This window comes from Pleurodeles waltl, chromosome 2_1 (genome assembly GCF_031143425.1).
Source record: "Pleurodeles waltl isolate 20211129_DDA chromosome 2_1, aPleWal1.hap1.20221129, whole genome shotgun sequence".
Classification (NCBI taxonomy): Eukaryota; Metazoa; Chordata; class Amphibia; order Caudata; family Salamandridae; genus Pleurodeles; species Pleurodeles waltl.
The window spans coordinates 195,232,181-195,239,942 of record NC_090438.1 but is presented as its reverse complement, the minus strand read 5'-3'; positions in this window follow the sequence as shown (position 1 = coordinate 195,239,942).

Sequence of the window (7,762 nt, the reverse complement as noted above, 5' to 3'; positions counted from 1 at the left end):
GTAACCATATATTCAGCCCCAGAGGGAATAACCACATGAAAACAGAATAGTGAAAAACAGGGCAGTTTACCATACATTCAGCCCCTAAAGAGCGCAATTACATGAACAATGCATTATACATTTTTAGGACTTCCAAGCCTTCTAAAATGCTATCTCACACAAGCCCCGCAAAGCATTATGGGGGAGCCTTTCCAGAGTGTGGTGAATATTATAGCAGCGACTCTCCTGCTTTGCTGGGGAGAGCCGCGATTAGTTTTTCCTTTGTTTTGGGCCTGTCTCAGAAGCTGCCTCGTGCCTTGTTACTTCTGCTCCAGGTGCCCAGTTCCACCCAGGCACCCAGCGTGCTTCAACAACGTTGGAGAGCAGTTCGAGGAGCCCACCTCAGCCCAGCAGCTTCACTTTGGTCTGCCGGGCAGATGCGCACTGTGGTTGGCCTCACCTGAAATCAGGGTTGGGGTCCTGGGCCCCTTTCCATTTCTGGGGGTGACAGGGCACTCCGGGGGAATCTACTTTCAATTTCTGAGGGAGCCCACCCCAGAGGAATTGACAGGACCTGTAGAGGAGCCCCACATGTTTGGCCATAACTTTCCCCATTGGGCCAATTTGGACGATCCCGGGCTCATTTTACTCCTGGTGGCGAGCTCTACTCACCAGGGGCAGTTACAACAACTCTCCTCACCTCCAAAGCGATGCAGCCCTCCGAAAGCTTGTCCTCTTGGCTCCCTGCGTCAATTCCCCTTTGTAACTTTGTTGGTAGGTACAGAAAAGTCAGGTTAGCAGGCTGTGAAAGACAGTAGTCTCCCACGAGCAGACCGCACACATGTTCACGTGTCACTAACCAAGTGCCCCTTACCCTTGCTGCATCACAATGGCCTTATCCTAAAAGGCAGACACTGACAATAAACACATGCAGTCGGTTTACCATGTGATTACCATGGGTGGGACACCGGTAATGAGTCTCACCCACAGTGATAAGTCCAAAAAAATGGGTGATCAAAAAAAGCACAAAAAAAAAACTGGAATAGTGCGTGGGCACAACCCAGTGCAACAGCTTCACAGAACACACTGTTGAGATGGCAGTGAGTAAAATGCAGTTAGACAGAGTAGCCACCAGAAAGTGCATTACCAAAGTTAAGTAACTTGTTCTTATCTTGGATACTTCTAACCGCAGATTCCCCACCCGTAGAATAGTTATCAAAGCATTACATCCCAAGGTGGACCATCTGTGGAGAAGGCTCAGAACAAAAGTCCTGAATGGGCAAATACTCTTCCCATCAGACAAGCCTGTCAAGGCAGTAGTGCTTTGTGATCATGTGCGCTGACATCCATATCGCAGCCTGAAAGATGTCAAGAACAGGCACTCTGTGTGCAAAGCACTAGTAGCAGCCTTGGCACTGGTACAATGGGCCCTCAGTCTTCCTGGAGTCTGCTTTTTGGGTGGTGCATAGCACATCTTAATACAAAGGACTATCCACATTGACAAAGTCTTTTTCTGCACTGCCTTACCTTTCTTTGCCCTAGAAAACCTCACAAAAAGCTGATCGTACACCTGAATAGTATTTAGTGCAACTGATGTAAAAGCTTAAAGCTCTTTAGAGTTCCAGTTCATGGAGTCCCTTCTCCTCTATGAATGGCATGGTAAAGAAAACAGGGAGGGTGACAGATTCTCCATCATGAAAAAGAATCACAACTTTCAGCAAGAAGGCCAGCCTGGTCCTCTGCACCAGTTTCTCCATAAACAAGGCGCTGGCATGTTAATGCATTTGTGTATATAAAAAACCAGCCCTAGAGCTGTACACAAATGCATTTACATTGCCAACGCCTATAGCTCTTGGATTGCTGAGACTTAATAGCTTTGCCAATGCTTATTTGAACTGGAAGGGATAGCCGGTTTCAGAAATCGTACTTAACAAGCAGAAAACGGGCAGTATGGCACAAACAGAGCAAGAAACAAGCAGAAAGGCACAAACGAAGAGCAAGAAACAAACAGAAGGCAAGAAACAAGCAGAAAGGCACAGCGAGTGTACATTAGGGTAAACCTAATTTGACTTAAGGCCAATAAACTCTTAAGCCCTGTGACTGAAAATCAAAACAAGAGTTTGTCATTTCATTACAAAGAACTACATGATATGAGCAGAAAGGCTCAAACTGAAGGCAAGAAGCATGCAGAAAGGCAGAAACAGAGGGCAAGAAACAAGCAGAAAATGGGAAGAGAGGCAGAAACAGAAGGCAAGAAACAAGCAGAAAGGCACAAACAGAAGGCAGGAAATAAGCAGAAAGGCACAGAGAGTGTACATTAAGGTACACCTAATTTGATTTAAGGCCAATAAACTCTTAAGTCCTGTGACTGAAAATCAAAACAAGAGTTTGTCATTTCATTACAAAGAACTACTCACATGTTGAAAAGTGTGCAAGGCCATGATTAAAGAAATCCAGACTAAATGGCGCAACTCACAATACACAATCGACAATGTTAAATATCCAAGCCTGCACGGAAAAGAAAGCCGCTATATGAAACAAACCAAGTGACAGCAGCAACCTTGATGGCAGCAGTTCTGCTGAGGTACAGTGCTGGGACGAAGGGGAGGGGGCAGTGCTGGGGGCTTTACTACACACGCAACCAGGAGCCAGGCAGTGGCACAGGATTTCCCCAAAAATAATAAAATTGGGGATCAGCGCTAATGAAAACAATATCGCTCCCAATGAGTGGCGGGACCGGTCAGCCATTGAAAACAAAATTAAAAAAGTAGTCCCGAAACAATGGCTAAAAAAAATTCCGCTGCGTACATTAACAGTAGTTGGCCGATGCCCTCGTGGAGGACTAAACAACTGAAAAGGCATGCCCTTTGCATGCCCTTGCCAAGTGGGGAGACTGCAAAATGGAGCAATGATGGTGCCAGCAAATCGGAAGCCCATGCGTGGGCTGTAAGCCCAGAAGAAGATACAGTATGTCTCGGTTCGAGGAGGCACTTTGCGCGCCCCCTAGAGCCAGGACCTAAAACATTGGTGAAGGGTGGTTGCACTAAAAGTGCCTGGAGCTCACTCATGTGAGAAGCTGAAGCGATCACGCCACAGAAGCCAGTCTTTAGTGTCAAAACAAGCAGCTGTGCACTGGTTAAAAGAAAACAAATATGAATAACATGAGGAACAAATTAAGGCCTCAATGTGGCATCACAAACAGATTGAGAATGAACATGTGTGCTAATCCTTTAACAAACCGAATCACAACAGGTGCTGTGAACTCAAACTTTTAACTCTTCTTTGATGAATGCAGAGTACCCGGACACAGACACCTGAAAGCAAGCACTAATCCTTCCTTTGACCAAAAAAATAATGACTATTTGTTTCCATTCTATCTAATTAACCACCCCATATTCCTGCTTCCTTATATGTCCAAAGTCCTGGAAAGATTTTTCAACAGTCAACTTTTATGGAGGACAACAACCTGTTGGATCCTTCCCAGACAGGATTCAGGGCAACGAACAGTACATAATCCATCATTCTTGCTGTTCTGGATAACATTAGATTAGAGGTAGATCATGGCAGGTGGTCACTCTGATTCTACTCTATCTCTTCGACACAGTCTCGCACCTCCAAATGGTGAAATAAATTCATGACATAGGGCTTGACTCTACAGCCCTACAATGGTTTGGATCTTTCATGATCAAAACGACCCAGTCCGTTTAGCTGAATACTGTTAGATCCTTCCCCAGGAGCTTCAAATGTGTGGTACCAGAGGGATCCTCCCTGAGCCCAGTGCTTTTTAACATGCATGTCCCATGCCTCACCAAGATGGTCAGAAATTGGGGATTTGAGATATGCTCATACACAGACGACACCCAACTAATCATCTCGGGGAGAAGCACAAAGGGACCAGAAAAAACCTTTCCCTTTCTGAGGACGTCAGCTGGATGATGGCTCACTGCCTAAAAATAAATGCTGACAAAACTATTAAGCGTGCCCATCAGATTTGGAATTCATAATGGTGGCCACTATCCCTAGCACTGAATCCAAGCAAAAAAAAGAAAGAAAGAAAGTGGCGAAAAACCTAGGAGTCCTCATTGATGAGTCTTTATCCATGCAGGAACAAGTTAATGCCACCTGAAGTACATGCTTTGGCTTACTCAAGCTCCTTAAGAAACGTTTTCGTTCGATTCCAGTTGATTGGTGCTGAACCGTATTCCAAGCCCTAATCACCAGTAGGTTGGATTACAGTAATGCCCTTTACATGGGCATAGCTATCTTTTTATTAATTTGCAGGTGATACAAAAGTGGCTGCAAAACTCATATGCAACAAAGATAGATGCAGCCCTACCTAGGCCTGCCTAAAAACCGTCCACTGGCTGCCCAAACAAAAAAAAAGCAAAATTCAAGCTTCCCTGCCACACACACAGTTCCACGATTCCAGCCATGTTATCTTTCAATCTAAGGTGGAATTTTTACAAACCTACAAAAACACCGGAGATCACTTACCCTAGCTTTAGCCAAAACCAAGTGCGTTGGAAAAAAACCAGAGCCAAAGGCTGCTCCTTTACCCATCTAGCAGCGGCCCAGTGGAATCTATTACCCCTGGACTTCTGCCTCACTAGAGACTATGTTAGGTTGAAAAACAAACTTAAAACATGACTCTTCCCAGAGTAACTGATCTGATCGAATAAATTTCATCTCCCCCCCCCCCAATTCTTTAGTTGGTAGACTGTGTGGCAGTCTAAGCGCTGTGATATCCCTCTGGGGATGAGTTTTTGTGCTTTACAAATACTGCAACATAGATAAATAAAATAAAGGATGGCTGGTCCGATAAAGGTTATTTGTCAGCCCTTTTGGTTCTTCTGCATTTAACAGTGCCCAGTGCAAGGACAAGCTAGACAAACAACAAGATACTTACATTCGGTAACGGTTTATCTGGTAGACACAATACCTAATTGCAGATTACTTACCTTTGAATTTCCCCCAGGCCTCAGACTGGATCCGGAGATTTTTCTGAGCAGTACCCCTCCACGTCGTTAGGTGGCGTCGATTGGCTCCAGGTCCGTCGTCTGCACCAGACATGACGTTGCAGGTCCTATATAGACACCAACCTGGCACGCCGATGCCGGTTTCTTTTCACAACTTTCCATGCAAGAAGTGCAGTGCCATGAAGAACACAGAGTACTGGTGCAGCAAAACTAAGCTTTATTCCTAGAAATCAGTTCGCAGAGCAGGGAGGATGGGTGGGTCAGTAAGAAATCTGCAGCTAGATATTGTCTCTACCAGATAAGGCATTACTGAAGATAAGTAACTTGTTTATCTGACAGAGACCTCTAGTTGCAGATTCCTTACCTTTGAATAGATACCCAAGCAATACCATCCCAGGAGGTGGGTCTGTAAACCAAGATCATACTAGAAAGTTCTGCAGGACCAAATGGGCAAAGTACCAGTCCCTACTGGCCGGACTGTCCTGGCAGAAGTGTTTGGTAAACGTGTGAAGGGATGCCCATGTTGCCGTCTGAGAGATAACAAGGACTGGCACTCTGTGTGCTAAAGCGGTTGCAGCTGTAGCTCAAGTAGAATGAGCATGCAAACCCACAGGGGGTTGCTTTTTGGCCAGTGCGTAGCAGATTTTAATGGAGAGTATGACTCATCTGCAGATGGCCTACTTCTGCACTGCCCAACCTTTCTTCGCACCCATATAACCAACAAAGAGTTGATCATCCACCCAGAACTCTTTTGTGTGACCAATATGGAATGCCAATGGTCTTTTTGGGTCCAGGCAGTAGAGTCTCTCCTCATCCTTAGAAAGATATGGGGGTGCGTAAAAAGTAGCCAAGGTGATGGATTGGCTACATGAAAGAGCATAACCATTTTTGGCCAAAAGGAGGCCCTACTGCGAAGCACCACTTTGTAAGGGTAGATGAAAAAGTAGGACAGGTTCAGGTGCAGAACCCTCCTCTGCTTCTGCGACCGAAGATCCTCCCAAAGGGGCAGTCTGATCGATGGACATGCTCAGCAGCTCGGGATACCAAACTGTCTGTGCCCAGCCCAATGCCACAAGGATTACTTGGGCCCAGTTGTTTTTTATCTTCCTGGGAACTCTGGGCAGAAGTGGTATGGGCAGAAAGGCGTACAGGAGACCTGGGCTCCACTCTCCATGCGATTGTCGCCTTGGAAACGCCAATGAACAAAACTGCTGACATTGCGCATCTCTGCAGAGGTGAAAAGATCTAACCAAGGCTCACTCCACTGTTGACAGAGATCTTGTGCCAGCTCCGGATGGAGACATCTTTTGTGATCCGCTAGGCATTTTTGTCTGAGTTGGTCTGCTCTGACATTCAGGGATCCCGCCAGATGTTGAACCATCAGGGATATGCTCTGCTGTTCCAGCCACTTCTAGAGGTGCTGAGCCTCTTGACAAAGGGTCCACAACCCCACCCTGCTTGTTGCAGTACCCCATCGAGGTGGTGGTGCTCGTGAACACCTGCACCATCTTTCTCTTGACAGAAGGAAAAAATGCCTTCAATGCTAGATAGATTGCACAGAGCTCCAGTAGGTTGATGTGGAGTCTGGGTTCCGCCGGAGACCAGATGCCTCTGTTTGCCACCACTCCCAGATTGCCGAGCCATCCTAAAAGTGACACATCTGTCACTACTGTCAGATCTGGTTGGGGAAGGGAGACAGATCTGCTTCTGACCATATCACTGTTTGTCAACCATCACTGTAGAGCTTGTGCAGTTCCCTCCGAGATCTGGACCTTGTCGGAGGGATTCCCCTGATGCTGATCCCACTGGAACTTCAGGTCCCACTGCAGAGCCCGCATATGCCATCTCGCATGTTTTACCAGCAGGATGCAGGAGGCCATGAGGGCCCAGCAGCCTCTGAGTCATTCTCACAGAGATCCAGGATAGAGGCTGAAACATCGGTAGCATAACCTGAATATCCTGGACTCGGCCCTCGGGAGGATAAGCCCGAAACTGCACTGTGTTCAGAACCGCTCCGTGACCCGTAAGTAATGTCTGTGGGCCGGCAGGATGGGAATATGGAAATGAGCATCCTGCAACTCCAGCGCTACCATCCAGTCTCCTGGGTCCAGGGCAGATAGCACCTGATCCAGAATGAGCATCTTGGGGGAAGAGATTGAGGAATCCAAGTTCTATAATAGGGCCAAGGCCCTTGTACTCTTTGGGCATCAAAAAGACGCAGGAATAGCAACCATGATCTACTGGCACGGGAACCCTCTCTATGGCTCCCTTGGCCAAGATAGCTGTAACTTCCTCACGGAGAAGGGATAAGTGATCCTCTGTCATCCGATTGTAGGATGTGGCATGTATGGAGGGGTAGTCTTGAAGGGGAGGGAGTAGCCACTATGGACTACTTGCACAACCCACCTGTCTGACATGATGGTTTACCAGAGACTGGCCCTTAGTGGGGAGTCAGACTGGGAAGACTTATCTGCTGCCGCAGAGCAATAGAGGGGTTGTGGGTGGTGGCGGACTGGCCAGATCGCTGGCTGCCTGATTCACAAGGTCGTTGGATCCCATACCCTCGGCCATGGAGAGGTTGGGCAGCATGTGCAGCATGGTGGCTGGCCAGGAATGGATGGGGATGGAGGCCCCATCCATAACCACGAAAGGCAGACTGAGGGGGATGTGGGGCCGCTGCGAGGCCCAAGGACCTGGCTGTAGCTCGAGATTCCTTGAAGCGCTCGAGTGCTGAGCCTGCCTTGCCTCCGAAGAGATGGGTGCCATCAAAGGGCATGTCAATCAAAGTAACCTGGACATCCCCTGAA